The sequence below is a fragment of the Pongo abelii genome, chromosome 1 (assembly GCF_028885655.2).
Source record: "Pongo abelii isolate AG06213 chromosome 1, NHGRI_mPonAbe1-v2.0_pri, whole genome shotgun sequence".
NCBI classification, from domain to species: Eukaryota; Metazoa; Chordata; class Mammalia; order Primates; family Hominidae; genus Pongo; species Pongo abelii.
In genome coordinates, this window is record NC_071985.2 from 85,522,078 (window position 1) to 85,546,489 (window position 24,412).

At 42.0% G+C, this 24,412-nt stretch overlaps 1 protein-coding gene and 1 long non-coding RNA gene across 6 annotated transcripts in view; both read right to left on the reverse strand.

Moving 5' to 3' along the window:
• The window catches only part of LOC129049009 (uncharacterized), a 49,175-nt gene extending 26,127 nt beyond the window's left edge, over positions 1-23,048 (reverse strand). Inside the window, exon 1 of the long non-coding RNA XR_008511716.2 lies at positions 8,368-23,048. This is a non-coding gene — a long non-coding RNA (uncharacterized LOC129049009). The remainder of the gene's footprint in view (positions 1-8,367) is intronic.
• Positions 1-24,412, reverse strand: part of PBX1 (PBX homeobox 1) — a 292,065-nt gene that overhangs the window by 160,579 nt on the left and 107,074 nt on the right. The window lies entirely within an intron of this gene.

Genomic DNA, 24,412 nt, shown 5'->3' on the forward strand with positions numbered 1-24,412 from the left:
TCTGCATTAAAAAAGAAACGGCAACAACAGAAATTTTTTTTTTTTTTTTTTTTTAAGAAAAGCTTAAGTTTTTTCTTCTTTAAGAGACAGGGTCTTGCTATGTTGCCCAGGCTGGTCTCGAACTTCTAAGCTCAAGCAACCCTTCTGCTTCGGCCTCCCATGCTAGGATTACAAGCATGAGCCACTGCGCCCGACCAATGTATTCTTTTTAAATAAATCATTTCAAGGTAAGGACTGACTAATCACATGCAGCCGTTGCTTCACAACTCTAAAGAGACCTTTCCAGCCCCTTTTCAGAGTAGGCCTGACAACCACTTCCAAAAAATATAATTTTAAATGTTAATTCCAAATGCAAGCACAGAGGCCTCTCTATTCCTCCCCACCAACCCTTTCACAGCAGTCTGTCTGTCTGATCCGCTTTCTTTCCCAGAGATCCACAGGCCCCTCCCTCTCCCACCCCCATCCCGCATCCGATGTGGCAGAGATGATAACCGATAATGAAAACCTGCGGCCTGCAGACACTGGAGAGCGAGAGCACAGAGGGGAGGCTGAGGAGGAGCCGGTCAGGATGCATGTAATCAGAAGGGTTATCTAATGCTAGTTTCATTCTAATTGAGTCAGTACCATATGTCACCCTGCAATAACATCGCAAGCAGCATGCAACTGAATACATATTTAATTCACATAATGGGTACAGCAGTAGAAGTAATCAAGGCAGTTTGCCATAAGCCATAAAGAAATGTAGCTTGTTCCTATCAAGAAACATTTGGCACTTAGGGAGAGAACTGTATCACCAGTGAGAGGGGAACTGCATTACTGAAAAAGCTCAAGGGGAGGGGGAGGGATAGGTACAGGGAGCAGGGCACGGGGAGAGAGAGATGAGGACAGGGAGAAAGAAATGAAAGAATGAAAACACCAAAGAGAGCCAAGCCAGAACATCGATTCACTGCGAATGAAAATCAATGAAGGAATATTGTCAACGGATCGTTGGCCATCTCAATGTAATTAACAGTAATGGATTTATTGGCAGAAGCTTAATGATTTAACGTTAAATGTGCCCCAGAATTTCCTGTGCAATCCCAGGTCCTTTTCATTCCCTCTTGGGCCAACCCATGTCCCAGGAAATGGATATAGCTATGGAGGATTAAAAAAATTTCTTTTCACATCTCTTCATCTGGATTGGCATCTGACAGAAACCTGCTCGCCCATTCCCTTCATTTCCTCCCTCAAGGAGATGATTAATACGCCTGGGCAATGCTCATCAATATCTTTGGACAGATCAACTGGAGTTTTCATTAAACCCATATTAATGTCCTAGATACACAGCTGTGGACAGGTTATTCTGGAGGAAAAAAAAGAAAAGAAAAGAAAAAAGAAGAACAAAAAAGAAGAAGAAAAAAAACCTTCCACTTCAGTTAACTATTCGCCAAGAATTAACAGAAACCTGGCCCCTTCCCTCATTAGGGCTTCTTCCACCAACATGTTTTGATGTATATTTCATGAGGATAAACAAACATTCATTTCACTTTGGGAAGGTGTTTGCCGTAATGTATTGTCAGCGTACCCAGCAATGAGGGGACATTAATTTCAATTCTGGTGTTTAAACACTTTGGCGAGTCCCAATTACTCATTCCCCAGCTCGATATCAGGAGCCCTGGAGGAAGGTCGCTGCCTCTCCACGTGGCCTGCGGCACCAAGGGGAGGCGCGACGCCACCCTCCAGCCAGACACAGGTCTTCTCAGCCTGAGAGAGCAGGGATGAGGCAAGACGGGGTTCTTCCCTCCTATTCCTTAGTCAAATAGTGACATGAAGGGCCATTTCAGGGAATACCCAGACTTGCATTACAGCAGTTTCCATGAAAGGCTGTGTGCAAAGAAGAGTTCAGGAAATCAGATCCTATTTTTTTCTTAGCCTACATCTGAGGATGACAATCATTTAACAGAGAAGGGCAAAGCTCTGAAATCTCCTAGAAGGGGAGATACTGGGGGAAGAATGGAAAGTGGCGACAGAGTCATGTGTTGTTAGGGTCATGTGTCATTGATGAAGACCTTAAAAAAGAGGTGTAAGAGGTCATGGCCCTGGTGTGACTGGGGTTGGGTATGGCATGGTGGCAGTTTCCAGCTACCTCATGGCTCGTTAGAAATGTATGTGGCAGACTTTCCATCTTCCAAAGGATTAGAGATGGAAATCCCATATATCACATGAGCAAATGCGGAAGTAAGTTTTGCAATGCCATGGAACTGAAGAAATTTCAGTTATTATTTTTCAGGTATGGTTCCATTTCTGACAGCACCTGCAACTTTATTAAAAGTTCTTCAGCAATGCACCAACCTCTCCTTCAAGCTGTAATTGATCTGTACACAAATACATCAGAAAATCTCTCTACTTATAGGAGCTTGCTACCAAATACTTTACCGAACTGAGGAATGTTTTTTAATAACATGAATAATTATCCTCAAGTCTATCTGAACAGTAATTTCCAGTTAATGATAAAGTGTCTAAAGGCGGATGCAGACGTTTCAAAGATAAGCCCTAAGGTTGAGAAAATGACGATGAAAAGATAGCATGAGATGCATGGGCCTTGACATGAGGTTCGGAAAAGAGCTGGGAGAGGCAGGTGTCCCCCGGGCAAAGGTCTTTGCCACAAACATTAGTTCCTAGAGAGCACCATGGTTGTCGCTAGGGGAAGAGCCTAGGGCATATGCGGTATCTTGGGGATATCATAACAGAGTCTCAGATAGGTCTCCAATGCAGGGCGCAGCTGAGGAGAGTTAGCAAGATCTGAAAACATGAAACCAATAAAGAGAAAGAACAACCCACATGGTTCTTATCAAAGTTATTTCTTCTTTAAGTGAGTGCTAAGTCCAGTTTCTGCGTATATAAGTTCTTCAGAAAGAACTCAGAACTAAGTGCCAGAAGCCAGTGCTGGTTATGTTACTAACTGTATGGCTGGTCCACCTCATATTGCCAATAAGACATCAAATACTCTTAAAACCTTGCGTATGTTTTTGGCTTCATTCAGATGTGCAATGAGAATCCCTGTAGCCACATAAGCTGGGCTGATACATAGTCAACACCAGTACAAGTGGACCAGAAGCTAGATATTAAACTATTTCTTTTTTTTTTTTTTTTTTTTTCTTAGACAAGATCTCACTTTATCACCCAGCTGGAGTGCAGTGGTGCAATCATGACTCACTACAGCCTCGATCCCCAGGGGCTCAGGTGGATCCTCCCATCTTAGCCTCCCCAATAGCTGGGACCATAGGCGTGCCCCACCACACCTGGCTAATTTTTGTATTTTTTGTAGAGACAAGGTTTCACCATGTTGCCCAGACCGGTCTTGAACTCCTAGACTCAAGCAATGCTCCTGGCTCAGCCTCCCAAAGTGCTGGGATTAGAGGTGTGAGCCACGTGTCTCTTAGATACCAGTTGATAAACAACTGTGCCTTACACTACCTCTCCACCTCCAAATGCCGACCCCTTTTTGTTCCAGCCTCTCTTCCTTATGTTCCAAGGATCTAAGAGTTAAAGTGTTAATACTCTGCACACAAAAGGTAGTCTTGAGGACCATGCTCCAGAACCATGGCTGTTGTCCACCCTGACTTGCTGGTGCCCATGCCACCATGATTGTTATTAAGCAGCTTGAGTTCTACTTCTGCATCCAAGAATTATGAAAGGTCAATGCATTACTCATTAGGGTTTTTTTTGTTTTTGTTTTTTTTTGAGACAGAGTCTCGCTCTGTCGCCCAGGCTGGAGTGCAGTGGCACGATCTCTGCTCACAGCAAGCTCCGCCTCCCAGGTTCACGACATTCTCCTGCCCCAGCCTCCTGAGTAGCTGGGACTACAGGCACCCGCCACCACGCCCGGCTAATTTTTGTATTTTTAGTAGAGATGGGGTTTCATCATGTTAGCCAGGATGGTCTCAATCTCCTGACCTCGTGATCTGCCCGCCTCAGCCTCCCAAAGATCACTCATTTGTTGAACAAACTTACCCATGGCTGAAGATGTACCTGACCCATGCCTAGGAGAGCAGGAATATTAAATGGTAACCTTGTGTCTCGCATTGATTCACTTCTGTGAACACAAGGAGGAATCCCTTCCCCATTCTATCATCCAACCTTTCCTTTCTACCTTCTGATATCTTAAAGTGCCTTTCCTCCTGACCATTCTGGGGCTGCCAAGGTAAGTTCTTATGACCCATTTGTTCCTGATGCCACCTCTGCTGCATCTGTCCTTGTTTTCACTCTGTTCGATTCCCATCAAATGGGCCATGGAAGTTTCCCAAGAAGCCACACCAAATAAAAATGACAGGTTTGGCAACAACAGAGAAACCTGGTAAAATGTTGATTATTTGACAGAGCAGAGAAACTGGGAAATGGGTGAACAGTTCAGTCACAGATCAAAAAGCACATACTCACAGGTTCCAGGTGACCGAACACTTTCATCTGAAAAGAGTACAGTGGTAATCACCATAATAATAAGGAACATCATGTAGTGAGCACCTACTGGGTGTTAGGCCTTTACACATATCCCCTCATCTAATCCTTGTAAGTTCCCCACCCTGTGGGTAGCTCTCCCCTTAATAGATGAATAAATGGAGGGCTGGAGAAATTCAGCAGCATTGATTGCCAATGTGATCAATAGTAAATATCTGAAGGAGGATTCAAACTCAGGTCTAACTCCAAGGCCCAGACTCTTCCCCTGGGTGGTGCTGCACTTTGTAACACTCACCACGGGGGAACGGGCACCTAATGTTCTCCAGCAGAAGGCTGCAAGAAAGCCATGGTCTGAGGTTTTCTCCAACAGATCCTGAACTCTCAATGCCAGGAGGGCGGCCTGTGTGTATAGAATGCACTTAGCCTTTGGAGTCATACAGTCTGAGTTCTTGTCCAGGCTTTTTCTCTCACTAGCTGTGTGACTTTGGAAAATTAACTTAATTCTCACTTTTCCCATCTGAAAAAGGGGAAATGCCTACCCTCTGTTTCAATAATTGAGAATTGCTGTAATAATTGTAAAAATGTGTATAAAAGTCCTAACACTGTTGCTTGTACAGAGAGGCTTCCAGTGAATACTAACTTCCCTTTTGTCTCTGGACCCTCTTCCCTTTGCAGGGGAAACAAATACTCTCGCATTATTTCATGGCTGTAAGAGGTAGGAAGAAGGACCGAGTGGAGCAGGAATCTGGCTCAGATGTTCACTGGGAGGAAGTAGACTCTGCATTTCTTCCACCCCAGGAAGCATGAAGGTGTTGCTAATTTGTAGGTGAAGTAAACTTGTCTGGGACACTTTGATAAGCTGCTGCTATGCTATTTTTGTGGGCTAAAAAGTACATTTTTCATAAAAATAGAACTAAAAATAACAACTGTAATAATGCAAAGAGATACCAAAAAAGCCATTTCCACCTCATAGGAATGAATAGCCATGACAGCAAGAAGCCTTCAAATAGTAGGCTGTTGCAAGGTGTGAATAAAACACTGGTGGATTCTGCCAATGATGCTTTTGCACGACCTGGACATCTCCTAAAAGACATGACTAGAACCCTGGATTCAGAAAACAAGGCCCACATCTTGGTCAGATCAAGAAAGATCCTGTGTCCTTGAGGAAGGCATTAACCTCTCTGAGACTTACTTTCCCACAGTCAGTAATTGGTTCTTGTAATTTACGTCTAATTCCTAAGGTTGTGGTGAGGATTACGTGAGGTAACATATCTATAAGTGAATTTTCTTTTGCTTCTTGCTGAAGTTCCACACACAAGACTAAGTAGTTCTTAACCATAAAACGTTATATAAGGTTTATTTACTTTCCGTATTATGGAAATGAGTGCAAGCAAAAGAGGATTATATTCTGTAAATATATTGGGAGGGGAACAAAGAAGTGCTATCGTCAAACACAGTGCCCCAGATCTTTTTGCCAATACAAGGTGACATAAGGACTCTGTCTCAGGAACATCATGAGAAAAGCACCCCCTTCCTTTTTAAGTGATTTCTGAAAGCAGAGAGTGATAATTCTCTTTTCATATTTATTATCCTCAGGAAGTAACTTCTACATGTATCTTGATGCTCAGAGAGGTCATTTGGGTCTATGAATCTAGGACACTCAGAGAAATATGTAAATACAGTCTTTTCAGTGAAAGGACTGAGTCAAAGAAGAATCCTGGTCTGCCTCAACTACCTGGGATCCCTATTTTCAGTGTATTATGGCTTCTAAAATTTTTAAAGCATTTTTTTAAGCCTGCTTCTCAAAACTTAGGGAAAGCAGTAAAGCATAGATTGCCTTTTATCTCCCTCAATTTTTCAGAATTCATAAAGCATAAGAGAGGTCAAAGAATAAAGACTTCTTTTATTTCTACAATGCTTTCACAAAGTGTCAAGAAACAGGGAAAACATGATGATAATGTTACCTGCCAGAGATAGGTAAGATCTATCTACGGATATATCTACAAAATGCAAACAAGACCCTTGAGCTTGAGGAATTCACAAGGATATTCATAACGCTGCTTTAAAGGTAAGCATAGATGTTAGATATTCTGTACATAAACAGGAAAGAAATCTTTAGAATAATTATAGGCTGGGCTCAGTGGCTCATGCTTGTAATCCCAGTATTTGGGGAGGCCAATGCAGGAGGACCATTTGAGGCTAGGAGTTCAAGACCAGCCTGAGCAACATACTGAGACCCCTTCATCTCTATAAAAATTAAAAAATATATATAAAATTAGCCTGGTGTATTGGCACATGCCTATATTCCCAGCTACTCAGGAGGATTGCTGGAGCCCAGGAGTTCGAGGCTGAAGTGAACTATGATCACGCCACTCCACTCCGGCCTGGGTGATAAGAGTGAAATCCTGTCTCAAAACAAAACAAACGAAATCCAATAAATCTTAAAGTGATCCCTCATCAATACTGAAAAAAAAAAAAAAAAAAAAAGACTTCACACAACACAAGCATGTCTCAAAAGCAAAATTTGACAGTAAGTTTCTGGATCATGTTCAGCAGTCAGTCCTTAACTAGTTTATTCTAAGATGGGTCCGCATTAAAAGTGAGAGTGTGTATGTGTTTTGGAAGGTGGGGTGGTAGTTCCTGACACATTAACAAGGTGATACAGCAGAAAGACTTAGATTCCATTCAGATGATCTGGTTTTGAAAACCACTTCTACCACCACCCAGGTAATCTTAGGCAAGGCATTTAACCTCCTGGAGTCTCAGTTGTCATACATAGGAAGATTAATGACATGTACCTGGCTTATCTCCTTTGTTGCGTAAGTCAAGATAATAAAAGTGAAAGAATATGGCCTGTTAGAAGAATCGCTGGGCTTGAAATCAGAGAGTCCGGGTCAAAGTCTTATTTTAGACATTTTCTAATGACCTTAGGCAAATTCCTTGCAATTTTGGGTTTCTTCTTCTGTAAAATGGGGCTATTTCTTCTGTCTCAGTACATACTACTTGGGATCAAACGAAAATACCTGATATGAAATAAGGAAAGCTATACACCACCACACAAATCTGAATGCTATTGACTGATACAGGGCCATGCAAATACAGGATGTTACTATTATCTGCTTACTAATACATATCAGCAACTTTGAGTTTTCAACCAAACTTTGATGATGGTTGTAGAATCACCACTCTCTTGGAGGCTTTCTTTCCTTCCATCCTCTGCCTCAAGACATGCTTAGTAAATAGCTTTCCACATCAAAAAACTCACAGCCTGGGTTCTGAGCAGTGCTTGCCTATGGGAAAATAAGCAGAATGAAAGAAAAGGGCCTGACACCTCTAAGAGCTGCTCTGCCCTTGCAAGGATCCCATCTGCAAGGAAGGGAGGTATGAGGGGAGCAAAGGAAGAACCCCTTCCGCCAGCACAAGTTGTTTCCCAGGGACGAACTCTGACCCAGAATGGGACTCTAGAGTGGCAGCGGCCGCAGGTTTTATGTCCCCAAGCACAGTGGCCTGATTACTCAGTTACCAATTCCATCAGCAGCCTGAGGAAGGAGGTTGCTATTTAACAGTAGAAAAAAAATAAAGGTAGAACCTGAGACCTGGTGATCCTTAGGGCACATAATTAGTTTCCCTTTTTTTTTTTTTAAAGTTGAAAGTATCCAGTTTATGGGTAGAGTTAAGAGTTAATAAAAACAGCAACTATTAAACGACTAAAAGACATCATTCCTAAAATAAAAGCTCCTTGAGGTCAGGAGGTTTGGTTTTGTTTTTCCTATTTTGTTTACTGATGTATTCCAAGAACAAAGAACAGTGCTGGCATTCAGTAGATGCTCAATAAGCATTTACTCAGCAGATGGATGGATGAGCTGATGAACAGGTTCTTCCCGTGGGTTCTGGAAGAGCTGTACCAAAACCAGGCTTTTTTCGAAATACCTGCAAAAAATAGTGGGTGATTCCAAATCCAACTGAGGTGCCTGCTCTCTCTCCAATTCAGAACAACCAGAAGGGCCTGTCTGAATTAGTAATGCATTAAAGAAAAGTAGGATTATTATATTCCAATTCTTTCCATCAGATGTACAACATTATTGGTAGATCACATCTGTTTTAATAAATCTGCAAGAAAGACGTGTAATTATAATTATGTTACCACTGCATGTAAATGGCATTTTAACAAGACATATTAATACATTTTTATAGAATACTTACAGCATACACTGCAGAAATATTTAAAGGTGCTATTTTGATTGCTTGGATTCTTAAACATTCCCTCTGAGTCTTTACATATTAATGTATTTAATGTTTCTTCATTTCCGGGTAAATATTTTTACCAGTTAAGACAAAGGCAAATTTGAGTTCCCGGGACCAAATATCAAAACATTGAGGACAAAAGGGTTTAATTTTTTTTTAACTTTTGTTTTAGGTTCAGGGGTGCATGTGCAGGTTTGTTATACAGGTAAATTTCATGTCATGGGGGTTGGGTGTATGAACTATTTCGTCAACCAGGTAATAAGCATAGTACCTGATACGTAGTTTTTCAATCCTCACTCCTCTTCCACCCTCCACTCTTAAGTAGACCCCAGTGTCTAGGGTTTAAACTAATGAATGTTTTTACAATTGAGTTTTCATTTACTTTCTATATCCTGGCTTCAACAGGTTACTGAAGCTGAGTCTCTCTCCTCACAGGCATCTAGGCCTGACAATCAGCTGTGATGATGTATCTTTGAACAGCTGTATCTCTAAGAGGAGGCTATAATTAACCTTGAAATTAATATCTTAATACATCAAAAGTCAATTGATTTATTCTAAATGCTTAGTTTTTCAACTCATTTTTCATTTACTTTCTAGTGTTCATTCCCTATGATTAAAAATACATACGAATATGTATATACAGGTATAAATGTATATGTTATAAACATACATACAAATTTCATTTTCTATTACCTGAGCACAAAGGAAAAAAGTAAAATCAGCTTTCTTTTATCTAGTTCTTAGGTTGTAGTTTGTATTACAAAGAAAATGATTTATTAATGTATTTATTTGAGATAGGATCTCACACTGTAGCCTCGAACTCCTGGGCCCATGCAATCCTTCCACCTCAGCCTCCTGGGTAGCTGGGACTACAGGCATGCTCCATCATGACAGGTTAATTTTTAAATTCTTAGTAGAGTCAGGCTGGTCTTGAACTCCTGGACTCAAGCAATACTCTTGCCATGGCCTCCCAAAGTGCTGGGATTACAGGCATGTGCCACCATTCCCGGCCAGGAAAGGGTTTTAAATTAAAAATGCCAGGTTCACACATAGTAGGTGTTCTATAAGTGTCTATAGAGTTATGAATTAAGAATAAATTATAAATAATGCACAGAAACCTAAGGAACTGGGAGTTTTCATTTCGTTCAGCCTAGGGAAGAAAAGATGAAGAGGTAAAAAATAACAGTCTTCAACTATTTGAGTGTCTTCTGTGCAGGAGAGCAATAGATTTATTCTACATTGTGTCCAAAGGGAGACCTCAGACAGAATTGGGAAAGTTTCACTGAAGCAGATTCAGTTCACCATGAGACAAAACAGCCTGTTTGATGTATACAATAGCCTAGCTGCATTTTTTTATAAAATAATAATTACCCTGAAGGCTCCTTTAAGATAGAAGAATTTATGATTCTGTGATCTTCTTTCCTATTTCTAGAAGTACTTAGACAATATTCAGAAAACATTAGCAGCCCTGTAGCAGGCACTGTAGTAGTGGTAGATCCACTGCATAAGAGTGTAAAATCGGATCGCTTTATCCATGTACCAAACCTCAGCATCACACAATATACTCAGGTAACAAACCTATACGTGTACCCACTGAATCAAAAATTAAAGTTGACAAAGAAAATAAAATCAGATCCTTCACGAATCTGTAATTCTAAAGTTGTAAATGGTCTCTCTTTCAGATATCCCCAAAACAGGAACATGGGCTTTGCTTAAAATTTTTTAAAAAGGTAAATGAATATAATAAATGTTTGCTTTATACACTTCTAGAATATAATTTTTAAGTAACTAAGTTCTAATTCCTTATGAAATATCTATCGGATCTGACTGAAAATAGATTTTCCTTCCACTTTCATTAAACCATGTAGGTCCATCCTACCAACATACAGCTATACGAATATACAGCTAGAGGTCGGATTTCCACATGGAATGGACTAATATATCTGCTCTACTCCATGGTCTTACTCTCGCTAGGAAGGAAGAAATTGTTAATTAATTCACGTGACTGATATTTCCAATAACACTTCTTTGTCCAAATAAGATCACATCAGTCAGTTTTCAGACAAATAAAAAAAAAACCAGCAGGAGTTTGGAATCATAAGACATAATTTGTGAGCTTCATTTTTCTGAGCCTCAGATTTTCCATCTTTAAGATGAGGGGTGATCAATGTTTGTCCTAAGTACCTATTTCACAGGGTAGTTATAAGGATCAAATGAGAACACAAACATTAATGAAAACCTATAGTGCTACTCACAGGTGCATAAATTTAGAACATAACTGTGAAACATACGATAATAGCAAATTTTGTCTCCTAATTACTTAGACAATGCTTAAATGAATACAACCTATCTTCTTTTTCTTAAGATTCAATACAGGTGTTGGGTTTCAGATCCAATGATCTTGGATTTATTGTTGCTGTTGACAATCTGATGATCTCAGATTGTGACTTTACAAATAAAAAGGTCAAAGGAAAGGGGTCTGCCTACTTGTAGCAAAAGCCCACAGGATTGCATACACTGTGTCCCATCACCTGTTTTCAAAGGAGCCTTTCCACTGCATCATAATTTTACTTGTCTCCTACTAAGGTCCCCAAGACCTGACAGCACCCCTCCCACCCAGTAGACCGCTCCCACTGTGATGTCCACAGCAGCCAATGGTCTCAGCAACTGTCTCACTGTCTTCATCCTTCCGCAGTGCAAACAAACTAACAAAAAGTGCAGAATTTGGCAAGGGTTTTGTAGTCTTCCATCTCTCTACCATCATTTCCTGCCTGGTGACTATTCTTTAACCGGATAAAAAGGCATCATCCAGCTAGCCCAGCCTAGGAAACAAATTATTGGATGTGGTTAATTAAGAGTATAAAAACCTATGTAACATTTAGGGGAAGAATGAGTATTGGGAAGAAAACCGATGGATGGTTTTTATATTTATTGGCAAACTCATTCCTGAAAACACTGGTCTTGATACAAGAAGATACATGTAGAATTTGAATTTAGTGTTTTCTCCCTCTGCCTATGTGAGGATAATTTCCACACCACTTATGTGATTTTTCTGGAGTCTCAGATAAATCTAAATTAAAATAACCTTAGAGCTCCTCCTTCTTCCACCTCCACACAGGTCTCCCCTAGAGCTTGGAATGCATCTAACAGATGCCCTAAGAGAAAAAAAAAAAAGTTGTTCATAAAACTACCATGCAGACTGAGGATGAGAGAGTGGCATGTGAAGAAGATACCCTTAGCTGTGGTTTCCTTAGCACTGTGTTGGTAGTAACAATCTACTACCTTCTTCTTTAATAAAGAGGGGTTTTGCTGAGATAGTTATATAAGTGTACATATTGGCTGATGAAAACTAACAGATTACAAGACATAGGTTAAATTGTTTCAGGGATGTGGGGTTAGCCTTCCCCTAAATGGGCTGTGGCAGTTGGATGACTGGTTCCCAAGACTTTTCACTCAGGCCTTGGTTACCAGCCCATGTTCTCAGCCAGTCACGTGAAGAAGGCCAATGGCTCTGATCATCAAAAATGCAATTTCCCACACATGGAGGGCAACAGCACAAAACTATTCTCTTTCATTGCCAAATGAATTGTGTTTGGTAATCTGAAAGCATCGTAAATTATAGAGACACAGACCCGTGGAGGATTATGCCTTCTGTGCTGGCTGTGATACACAGAGAGCCCTGTGTGGATACAAACAGGGCTGGCGGCTCCTGGGTACACAGAAAAGGAATGGAGAGCTCAGGAGCTGAGTCCATTATATGGCCTTCAGCTTCGCCTCTTTCGTTCCTCTATCTGTTCCACCAAAGGACGTCCTCATCCTATATAAACATATGGATACATGCACAGTAAACAATTTCATTGGATCACCCCCTTTCACTATATCTCCTCTGTTCAAGAACCCACAATGATTCCCCACCACCAACCACATCAAGCCTACCATCCTTTCTTGAGTGTAAGGTACCATGTTGAATTGAAAAGAGGTTGGTTTTAGACAGACCTGGGTGTGCATACAACCCATACATTTTCTTTAAAATGGAGCCAATAATACTAAATGGATAGGGTTTTTAACAAAATATATGTGAATTACCTACTTAAAATTCCCTTTGCCTCCTCTCCATAATCTGACCCTACTAATGCCATCCTATTCCAACACTACTGTAATCTCAAATCTGCATCACAGCCAAGCCAATCCCCTCATTGTCACCCTCTTCCCTTGCCAAAGTAGTTCCATGCTTGCTTAGTGCTGGCTACTATCCCCTCTTACTACACCATGTGTCCCCACCCTGCACACACTAGGATTTCTACGTATCTGTCCCTGCCCCATTTCTTCACCCCATCCCTACCTCCTCTCAATGAAGCCAACCTTAATTTTCATGAACCCCAAACCACTGCTTTTGTCTCTGAAATATCATTATACTTTTAACCCATGCCACATAATTATCAATTTCATTGAACATTATCATCTGTGGTTTACATATTTTAGTCTTTTCTTCTGAACACTAGAAGTTCCCCTAAGGCAGAGATCAGTTTTTATACTTTTCTTAAGGATCCCACAGCACCTTCAAAATTGTAAATGGTGCAAATGATGGTGCTTTGTAAAATGTCAAGCAGTATATGCAAGGAAGATGCTCTTATTTGTCATAAACCATGGGGACTTGCCTGGAATCATGTTGAAACCTTAGAATTATCTTCCAGTTGGGAAAAAAAAAAAGGTAGAAACTAGGCCAAGAATCCTACCTAGAATGTCCCACTGGGTATGACAGTGTTGAGATGAGCCTGACACATTAGTCTTATTTAAAAGTAAAAACATTCCAACAGTCATTCCTTTTAGGTAGTTGGGCAGCACATTCATTTAAAAGCAGACCTCAGCCCCCTCAGGGCTTAAGGTTTGGGCAAAGCAACTTTTGGCAGCTAGAGAGTGAATCACGCTGAGAAAACAGCAACAAGGACATTAACACGTATGAAACAGGACAGTTAAATAGTTTCAACGTCACTTGGCTAGCAAGTTAGGGGGCTGCAGGCTTTGAACCCAGGCAATGGCACTCCAGAGGCTCTCCTCTTAAACGCTTCAATTATAATCCATTTCAAGATCTGGTGTCTGTGCCCAAAAAGCTGTTGACCATAAACTCCACACTTGTGGCAGCCAGGCTCTGTGGCTTGAGATTTTGTATCCTATCCTTAGCAACCATCTTGCTTCGGCGTGGTGTTCTAGTTTCCACCTGTTCACATAATCCTACCTCTTGGCCTTGCCTTCTTGGTTTGACGCTTTGGCCCTTCTGGATTTGGTTTTACTTTCATACCTTGGTTCACCCTCAGTTCCATTCTCCTACTACCTTGAGGAGTAGGAGGGCCAGACAGACCTACTCTATGCCTACTACATAAATCTAGTATCTTAAGGTGTCTGCTTGTTCAGGAAAGGATCTGAAAACAGAAGGAATTAAATGTAGAAGCCCAGGCACTTGGTCTGGGCAAATATAGCACTCATGGGTCCATGGAGTCCCCAGGTCATCCCAAGCAATTCCAAGACTAATTTGTTAAAGCACAAAGAATGCAAAATGCCTCCATTTCCTTCTTGCACCCCTCTGTGCAGTAAGCTACTTCAATCCAGCTCTCCTCTATTAAGGTGGGCTCAGGAACTGGGGTAAGGAGACTGGGTCTGCAAACTGCACACGTTCATGCCAAATATAAAGAGCATAGCCCTAGCAGCAAGGCATGATGGGAGAGGTCCTAGTGAGAAAAGAGGGTGAGAGGTTACTAGACTCAAACTGCAAGAGTAGAGAGAGACCTGCCACACAGTCCACACAGAACACGGGCATGCACAAAAAGTCTAAAACCTAGTCTGATGAAAAATAGAAATCTCTAGTCTGATCCCCACCAAGATCTGCTTGAAAGTTTTCATCTAAGCCAGAGTGGTGGGACATAGCACTAAGAAGACAGCAGGCAGTCCTCAGTGTCTGAGGGGTCTGGGTTTCAGACCTGGAGCTTATTCATAATGGTATGAGTAATACCTGGTAAAAGGATCTTGCAGCCATAAAGGCAGTAAAGTGCATGATCCCTCATAATGGTGGGCAGGTAAGAGGTGGGATAAATCAGAATAATTCCTGATGCCCCTTATTGATGAAAAAAGTTCCCACCCGCACAGCCTGCACTGACTCTGGCTGGCTAGGCCTGGGCAGTGCTAGGCAGGGAGGTGGTGGCAGGATGAAGCAGACTGCTGCCTCCCCCAGAGAGGAGCTAGGAAGACAGACACAAATTATTATTATTATTAGTTTGATGCAAAAGTAATTGAGGTTTTTACCATTGAAAGTAAGGCAAAAACTGCAATTACTTTGGCACCAACCTATAATACCTCTTAAGTGAATGGTAAGCGAAAGACATTCCCTATTCTCTTCCATGTCAAGGGTCAGGTGACAGAGGTACAGGTAGAATAAAGAGGTAGATTATATTTCTATCCCATTGCCTTGAATGAAATGGTTTTATACTTTTTCACCAAATTCCTAGGGAAAAGATCTGGTGGCATCATCTGTCAACCCAGGACCAATAATTAAAGACCTCAATTATTGTCCTGGTTCTGCTGTCTACCAGCTGTGTGACATTAGGCAAACCATTCTAGACATCTAAAGCTCAGTTTCCTTATCTTAAAATGGGGTTAATCATATTTCCCTTGCCAATCTCTTTGAGTTGTTCTGAGAATCAAATAGCAGTATCAATGAAAGTATTGGCAAACGATAAGCACCATGCTAAAGGAAAGGGTTATTTTCACGGCTACTATAAAATCATAACATCATTCCATCAAGTTTAAAGATCCTTTTGGTTGGGGGGGGGGCTGTGATTTCTTCCTCTAACTAAATACTCAGTGTCACTTTTTGTCTCCATTAGGACAGGATCAGTGGCCTCCAGGATCAGCTGGATTCAGTTTGAAGTATTCTTCATTTTTTCCAACTTGGTAGAGTGGGTAGTTTTGCTCCCCTGAAGCTATGGCACACTGGGTGGTTTCTAAACTCTGGCAGCTTTTGTAAAAATTTCTGCCTATTTAGTTGGCATCAGCTTCTTAACAGTACTTAGTGGTTCAGAATTAATTTCCCCACCACAGAATTATCCAGGACATTCCATGCCCATTTATAGTTTTCTCAGGACTCCTTGGCTCCCAGCTTTCACTCCAAAGCCGTCAACTGTCTCTGTAACTGGCAAATGGGTTTTGGTGGCAATTATCAAAAAGCAGATGTTGCATCCCAACTCAGCAAAGCAATGGTGACTTTGAGCAAGCCAAGAAAAGTAAAGAGCGAGGGAAGAAAACCATGTGTATACCAAAGCCAGAGAATCAACTAGATTTGTATTGAAAACACAAAGACACTATGGCTCTTTGGTTTAGAGTCAACTCCTCCTTCCTCTTCGTCCATGTGTAAGTCATGACCCCAGCATAACCAGACTTAATGTCGCAAACGGGAACCTGTTTCTAGAAATAAGCTACTTGGGGACACAAAAAAGAGTAGGAAGACTCAACCATAGTCAACTTGAGGACCAGAAACATGGAGGTTTACCAGGGACTGATGGCTAAAAGGCAAACAGACTCTGACACCTGATGAACGGCCAACTGGACGGGGAACTGGCTCATGTTAGAAACTCTGTGTTCTGTATGTACTGGCGTCTTGTTTTCAGCTCATAGTCATTTCACCTCTGTGCCCTAGTTTCCCAATGTGTAAAGCAGCAATATTCATAGCCTCATCCCTTTACTTTCCCTACAAGGGAGTAACGAATAAAGTAGCAGCTATCGTTGTGCTTTTGTAGCAGAGGACAAGGGACTCCAGAGGCTCCAGAGACCAGCAAACCACAAGTCTGTCGCTCTGCCCCCTAGTGGCTGGGGGTAGCATGTGCTGAGAGATCCGCGTGGAATCACTGCACTCCCATAAAAGTTTCATCTAGTTGAGAAGTTTAGGGTTGAAAGAAATGTTTTCTTTGCTGAATTTACAAAGTCAAAATTTAAGCAGATTCCTAGGAGTTAAGTTTCTTAGGGTAACTTAAAAATGTTAGTAACTTTCGCCGGGTGCGGTGGCTCACGCCTGTAATCCCAGCACTTTAGGAGGCCGAGGCGGGTGGATCTCATGGTCAGGAGATCGAGACCATCCTGGCCAACATAGTGAAACCCCGTCTCTACCAAAAATACAAAAAATTAGCCGGGCGTGGTGGCGTGCGCCTGTAGTCCCAGCTACTCGGGAGGCTGAGGCAGAATGGCTTGAAGCCGGGAGGCGGAGGTTGCAGTGAGCAGAGATCCCGCCACTGCACTCCAGCCCAGGCGACAGAGCGAGAGTCCGTCTTAAAAAAAAAAAAAAAAAGTTAGTAACTTTCCAGAAGAAAAAAATGCCAGAGAGGTTGGGCTGATGAAAGCGGAGAGACGTGGTGGCCCCTGAAGCTTGGACTCACTAGAAAACAAGTTGTCTCCTTTGGGAGAAATCCAGGTTCTGGGTGCTCCCAGCCCCACTCCAACCCTTTCTGGGGAGCACTGGTTACCTCTTAGTATAGGTGACAAACACCCCGGTGACTAATCTTCCAACAAAGCCCCTTAACTGTGCTATGCTGGGTTTTTTTTTCAATCTTAATATAAAACAATCATATACTATGATCATTTTCATGGCATTTATATATCTGTTAGCATGTATGTATTGTATGAATTTGCTTGGGCTCAAACAGGTTTGCTGGAATTCCTCAAAGAAGGACCCTATATAAAACCTCAGAACAATATTACATACACGTGGACACCCACATCTGAGTGAGCTCAATGCTTTGGTGTTGCCCTTTTCAGTCAAGTACAATTGTGGCTTTAAAATAGCAGGAGAAATTAGACAGAGAATAAAAGAAAAAAGAAAACAAAAAAAAGAAAGGGAGAAAAGGATGACATTTCACTCCTGCCTTTGAAGTGGTTACATATTTACCAGATGAATTTTGAAAGAACAAATTATGGGTAGTCCAAAAGCCAAAGGCAATGTGAGGAAGGACACTCCCCAGATAAGAACAAAAATAGAAATCTGTAAGTGCTATGTGTTACACACAGTTGAGAATAATCAGATGTACACACATGATGCAAAGGCATGCTGCTACACATTTATGTGATATTCAGACATATGTTCAAATAGAGGAGGTGAATATCTTTTTATAAATACAATTTAGCAAGTACAAGAATGCTGATCAGCTGCAGCTCAAGAAGAAAGGGGAAAAAAATCTTATGGAAATTATTAATACTCCAAGAGCCTCTAAGACTCAACCTGAATGCAGACACTTAAGCTCTCAGCTTTGCCATTAAAGCTGAGGCCTAAATTATTGATCTCTTGCCTTTATCAGCATAACAGTCACGTCTCAGTATCGAGATCTAAGTACACTGCGGTCCCTCTGCTGCAGCCACTGAAATAATTAGGAGAAATTCTCATTAAAGGAGAGTGAAAGGTTCAGAGACAGAGGCAGAGCACAGGGTCTGGAAGGGTGTTAAATGTCTTCCATGGGGTCGAGAGATTACTGGGATCAAGTCCCCTGAGCAGTGCCCACCGATGACAGCTTATCAAAGGGAAAAAGTACAATAATAAACACATGCAGTGGCCCTCTCTGGTGTGTTTACACCCATGAGTATCTACGTAGAGACACACACGCTGCAGAGAAATCACTCTCCACGACTGTTCGTGTACAGGGAAGAGAGCTGTTCACAGAGAGAGAAGGGAGGGCTGTGTATGTGGTGTGTCAACAGGGGAATAAAAGGGCAAAAAAAAAAAAAAAAACACAGAAAGAAAAACAACCAGAGTAAGAAAAATGCATGAAAAATAAATTAAAAGAAACAAATTAATAATGAAGAATCCACTGTGGACTCTCTTCAATTTAATTTATTCATTCTGTGAAAGTACAAGAGGGTCTGGAGAAGAAAGGGAAGGTAAGGCATATGGGCAAGCAGGTTCTATCTGATGAGCTCCCAGTTGGGCTGGCAGATACCAGGATAATATATACCACTGACTCAGACACCTACACTCACACAAAACCCTGATTCCAAAGGCGCAGCGGCTTTCTACTGATTTGAATGCAGATTTAACCTGCTTACTCTTACCCTCCCCCACCACTTACCACTCCCTGCCCCCCCCAAAAAAAATCAGCCTTACACACATGCTCCCAGAAATGGCCTAGACTTATGAGGAGGAGAGAGCAAAGGACAGAGAACAGCCTTTCAGAAATCATACTGATGGAGGGAAAGGGTAACGACAGGGGAAACTAAAGATGAAGCAGGCGGTAAAACAGCGAGGGAAAAGGGCAAGAATGAACATAAGCCTCTCACCCAGCTCCAGGCAGGCACATGCACTGGCAGGCGAGCGTATGCACACACATGCACACACACACAAAGTTTGCCCATCTTTAATGTCAACGTGCAGTCATTTAAAAGAAAAATTCCACCTCACACGGCTAATCAGAATTGTTAGAGAGACCATTACCACCAACACTGGAAACATCTGAAATTGATTATTTTTACTTCATTTCATTAATGCAATCCTCCAGCAACCAAGAACTAGCCCTGGACAAATTTCTATATAATGAAAAGGAAAAACAAAACAAAAACCAAGAGTAACTTCTCTGACTTTAAAAAGAAAAAAAGGGCTATCTTAGCACTTGAAAAACACATATATATTTGTTTTGTGATTTCTGTCGGTGAGGAATAATTGAATCGAGCTGAAATCTGTTCCCACCATTTTGTGAGTGGAGACATTAGCATGGACCTCACATCCCATAAGGAGCACCACATCATTAAATGTCTTGGGCTGGTGCATGGGGAAGAGAAATGCGGGATGTCACTGGCTGATAGGGAAGAAGACTTGATGTTATTTATTAAGGAACACTTACCAGAAACTGCATTTTCTCCATTTGCATTAGATACAGCACTGCTGCCTTTGCAAAGTGCACACGGGCGCAGGGACACAGGCAGAAAGAAAACACCCCTTCTGATCCTCCCCCCCATGCTTTGTTCACTGTCCCCTCAATCTTAACGGCATCCAGGCCTTGGTTTACAAGAAGCCTTGCCCTATCACTTTCTTTTTCCTTTCTCTGCTATTTTCCTCTCTCTGCTTTTCTCAGTACTCCATTTTTCTGCCCCAGAGTTGCTTTGTGCCTCTAAAAGCCCCTTTCTCTCTCTTAGTCTTGGCAGTCTTGATACATTCAGCTTCAAATGCTCTCTTGCCTGCTCCCCATCTACCTCTCAAACCTGACCCCACAGACCTTCAGTCAGCTGGCTATTGAGATGTCAGAATGTCTGCAAGGAAAGGCCGTAGCAGCAGTGCCTATAGGTGGATTTCCCCTAAATCCATAAATTACAGGAGTCACACGAGGTGGAAAGGAAGGAGGGATAGCTGACATACATATTTTTTAATGAGAGTAAGGGGAAAACTGAGTTAAGGCTTCCAGTGGAAGTGCTGAAATTTCCCACCAGGGGATTCTCCTGGAAAGGGATTGAGTGGGGAAGCATAATTGCAAAATCCCTGGCCTCCAGGTTCCTCCCCAGCACTTCTTCAGCCTATCAGTCATCAAAACAAAAGATGCAAGCCTCAGGCCATCAGCTCCTAGAGAGGTCCTAGGCAGTTTCCTCTGGAAACAGTTTCCCTGAGGGTGTAAAGGGAAGAAACCAAATATTCCTTTTCCATGGTGGAAGCTCTCAGGAGGCACCTCTGGTCACTTGAGGGCAGAGTCCCACTCCTCATGGACTCTGCCTATGGCTTAGTACTCTCACACTCTCATAGCAGCCAGATGTGCAGGAGGAAATATTGTGAGCTGGTAGTCAAATCTTGATACTGCTCGCAGCTTTGGAATTGGAAGGGTGGAAAGGGCTTATAGAAGCCCAGATCATGAGGGTCCATGACAATTCATCAAGACAATATAGCAATCAGAAATATATATGCACCCAACATCAGAGCACCTAAATACACAAAACAAGTACCAACAGACTTGAAGGGAGAAACAGAAAGTAAAGCAATAATAGACACTTCATGACGGTCCGTGACAATGCCCAACATGGATATACACAAAGGAAAGGCCAATTGGATACCAGGAAATATTAGAAGGCTGTGAATGTGTGTTTAGGGCTAAGAATAGAATAGTGAACTCCCTAGGAGTATGAGGATTTGTTGCATGAACCCAGGAAAGGGAAGTAGGGTGTGCCCAGAGACAGAAGGTCAGAGAGGTAGTGTGTACCTTCTAGAAAATTCTACTTCTGGAGAGGACTATTGGAGCTAGAACCCAGCCCATACTTAAGACTACTTCCTGGAAGTAGAAGGAAAAGAAGAGAATAAAATTTCTGTGAAACAAGTTTTGCTCACCTGCAACACCCACATCTGCTAGAAGAATGTGCCCCCACCCCATGTCCTCTGTGGATTTGGGAGAGGGCGCCCCTTATCCCGATCCCTTGCTCTTAATTCCCAATGCAGCGGTTTCTCCCCAACCTCAAGAAAGTGGACAAGTGTAATTATGCAGAAAGCACCACTGGAGCTATATCAATAAGACAGACGTCTGCTGTATCATTCTCTCTCAGTAAGGCATTTCTTCTCCCCAATTGCTCATATAGAATCATAGCCTAATAGCATCCCATTAACATAATTGCCAACACAACTAGTGTTCCGTGTCTCAGAGCCATTTACTTACTTTACCATAAAGAATACCAAAACAGCCCTAAAATCACAAAGAGGAGGAAAGAAGAGGGGTGGGTGATGGGGGAGGTAAGAGGAAAATGTTACCCCCTTTATATTCCCTTTGCTCCCCAGAGTGGGGCTCCAAGATGATAAACACAGGAGTGCCTCTCTCATCTGCGGGAATCGTAACACAGAGCCTTCCTACCAGACTCCCAAGCAGACGTGTGCTAAAATCTAAACGGATTCTGCCAGGCGAAATGAAATTCCCATTATTTTTAATTAATCCTTAATTAAAATATATTACTCCGCAGATTCCGCAAATCTCTCTTAATATGCAAATGCGGCCCATTCAAGGATATTTACATATCATTAATTAAAACGGCACATTCTTTCAGTCTAACAAGCTGAGGGGCTGTGGCTGCTGCCACATTGGCGCGAGGAGCCGGTCCTGGCAGTGCCAAGCTCATCTGATAAAAAGATGTCAAGTGTTGGCTGCGCCTGGGGAAGGTAAGGCGAAAGGGGAAGAGTATGTTATACTTTGACACTCTTGAGCACAAGAACTTCAAATATTATCTTGGGGTTGTGGCCAAGTGATTTTGGCAGGGCTTGGAGGCTCCCTGTTATCGACACCTATCTAAAGATCACCTCAGGAGACAGCCCAGCAGGGCCCTGGCTGGGAGACCTTGTATTTCTCTCTCAGGTGATCCTAAGTCATGGTGGAGGTGGGGTGGGTGGAGGAAGATGTTGGCGTGTGAGACATGAGAGAATTTGTATACATTTGTCCAACTTTTGCTACAGGAGTAAAGTCTAACCCTCAAAGTCAAACCACCGCCCCAAATCAAGACACAATCGGGTCTGGTGGGGAAACATTAAGCATAATATACCCATCTCTTACAAATTGCTTAGGTAAACAAACAAAGGTCTTCCTAGGAAAGACCAGTCGCTTGGGTGTGACTTTATGCTCATTCCACAGACTGCTGAGAAGACAAGTTCAGGACCATGTAGCCAAGGCCTGACTGTTGGGAACAGATGACAGGAGGGTGGTATGACATAGTTCCTGACCAAACGTAAAGGAGGAATCCACCTAGGAAAGGCATGTAGAAATGGACATCAATCACTCCATTTCTAAAGACAAGCCCTATCAATCAGGGAGAGATCTGCAAACAGCACTCCACCCACTCTGGAGGAGAAGTGGGAGAAGGAGGCAGCCATTTGTGTACAGCCAGGACAGCCTGCTGGCCTCCCGTAGCTCACTGCCTGCAACACCTGAGACTAGGAAAGGCTAGGAAACAACAATACAGGAAGTGTGAACTGCATCTACCACGAGCCTTGTTGTCCTGAGACCTCTGGGAATCCCCATATCTGAGAGTCTCACTCATCAAGATGGGGCTGCTGGTAGCTGGCTGGGCTCTCCCACTAGCTAAACGGCTCACTCTTGCACAAGTATTTGAAATGTGTGTCTCAGCAAAATTACAGCTGACTACAACCTGTAGATATTTGTGGCCATTTCTTAATAGGTGAAACCAAGAATATTAAATCTTTGAATGCCGATGGATCTACTGTGAAACTATTTAAATTATGACAGGGGTCCATGTGATGTCTTGAAGCTGAAGCAGCTACCCATGGACTATAATCTAAGGCTTCTGGTCTTGACCCAAATGTCCACTGCTTCTCTGTAGTTCTGCCAGGGTCGAAGTTATTGCTCTGCCTATATGTATATAGACAGAGCTATATATATATATATATATATATATATAAAAAATACATTATATGTTATATACATTATATTATATAGATTATATTATATATGTGTGTGTATATATATATTTCTGATCATAAACTTCTACAAGGCAAGTCACTTAGCTAAAAAGGTCCTTGCATTGTTTTTTACTTAGCTCATTGCCATGCAAAGACAGGAACTAAATACACGCCCAGTGCAAGATTAGATGAAATCTGTAAGAAAAAGGGAAGGTCACAAGGTCAAGGTTCATGAAGATGGAGCAGTTGGCCTGAAAAAACCTTCAGAAGCAGTGTCAGTCTGGGTAGGGTGAGCAATGAAGTCTTCAAAGCAATTAACTAGAATGGGCAGAACCATCCTAAGACAGACACGATGTCAGGCTCTATTCTTAGGGTGTAGCTTGTTGCTTCACAGCAAATTCGGGTTCAAATCTCAGCTCTATACAGGACACACTCTGTGACAAAGACTGGTTCCATAACATCTCTAAGCCTCAGTCTAGGTATCTGAGAAACGGAGAATCATTGCCTGCCTTAAAGGGTTCTGTGAAGATTCAATGAGACGATCTAATAAAAACCTCAGCACATAATTAGCACTCAGTAGAAGGTAGCAAGTAGTAAATTATTATTAATTTTTACTACTTTTTTTCCTTTAGGCAAATGGCTTAGTCTCTAAAACCCTTTCCAATTTAAAAATTCAGTAACTCCCAGGAATCCTCTCCTTCCCGTCCTTCATCCTCCACATTTGCTTCAGCACTTCTCCTAGGCCCATAGGTGTTATTTACTGATATTCTTGGAAACTAGTATAGGGAATTTCCATTACTGAAATAGCAATAACAGAGGCCCCACAGTTCTATGAGTTTATCAAGCAGCAGAATATCTGCTTTATCAGCCAGAATCTGTTATCGGGCTTCTTAGAGCAGCTATCATTATTTCATTTTTCTTACTCAGACCAATCCGAGAATGAACACCCTAGTACATTATAACAACATAAGCATTAGCTAAATACATCACTGGATCTTTGAAACCTTAGGCATATTTATATACAAAAACAACAAATAAGAATAATAATAATAATGGACTTAAGCCTTTCATTAGCATTTGTAATATGTCCACTGAATGCAGACATGAACAGAGCCTCCTTCCTTTCCATCTAGCTTTTGAGGCTTTGGGGAAGAAGGGCTGAGACGCCAAGTGGCAGTTGAGAAACTCCCAGGAGAGACCACTATGTTAGACAGTCACCCCAAGAGTATTGCAAATGGGGACATCCTCTGGGAGGTGAGGGATTCGTGGGAATAGTGAACAGTACCCAGGAGTCACATCCCATATCTCTTCAACTCCATCTTGTCGTGC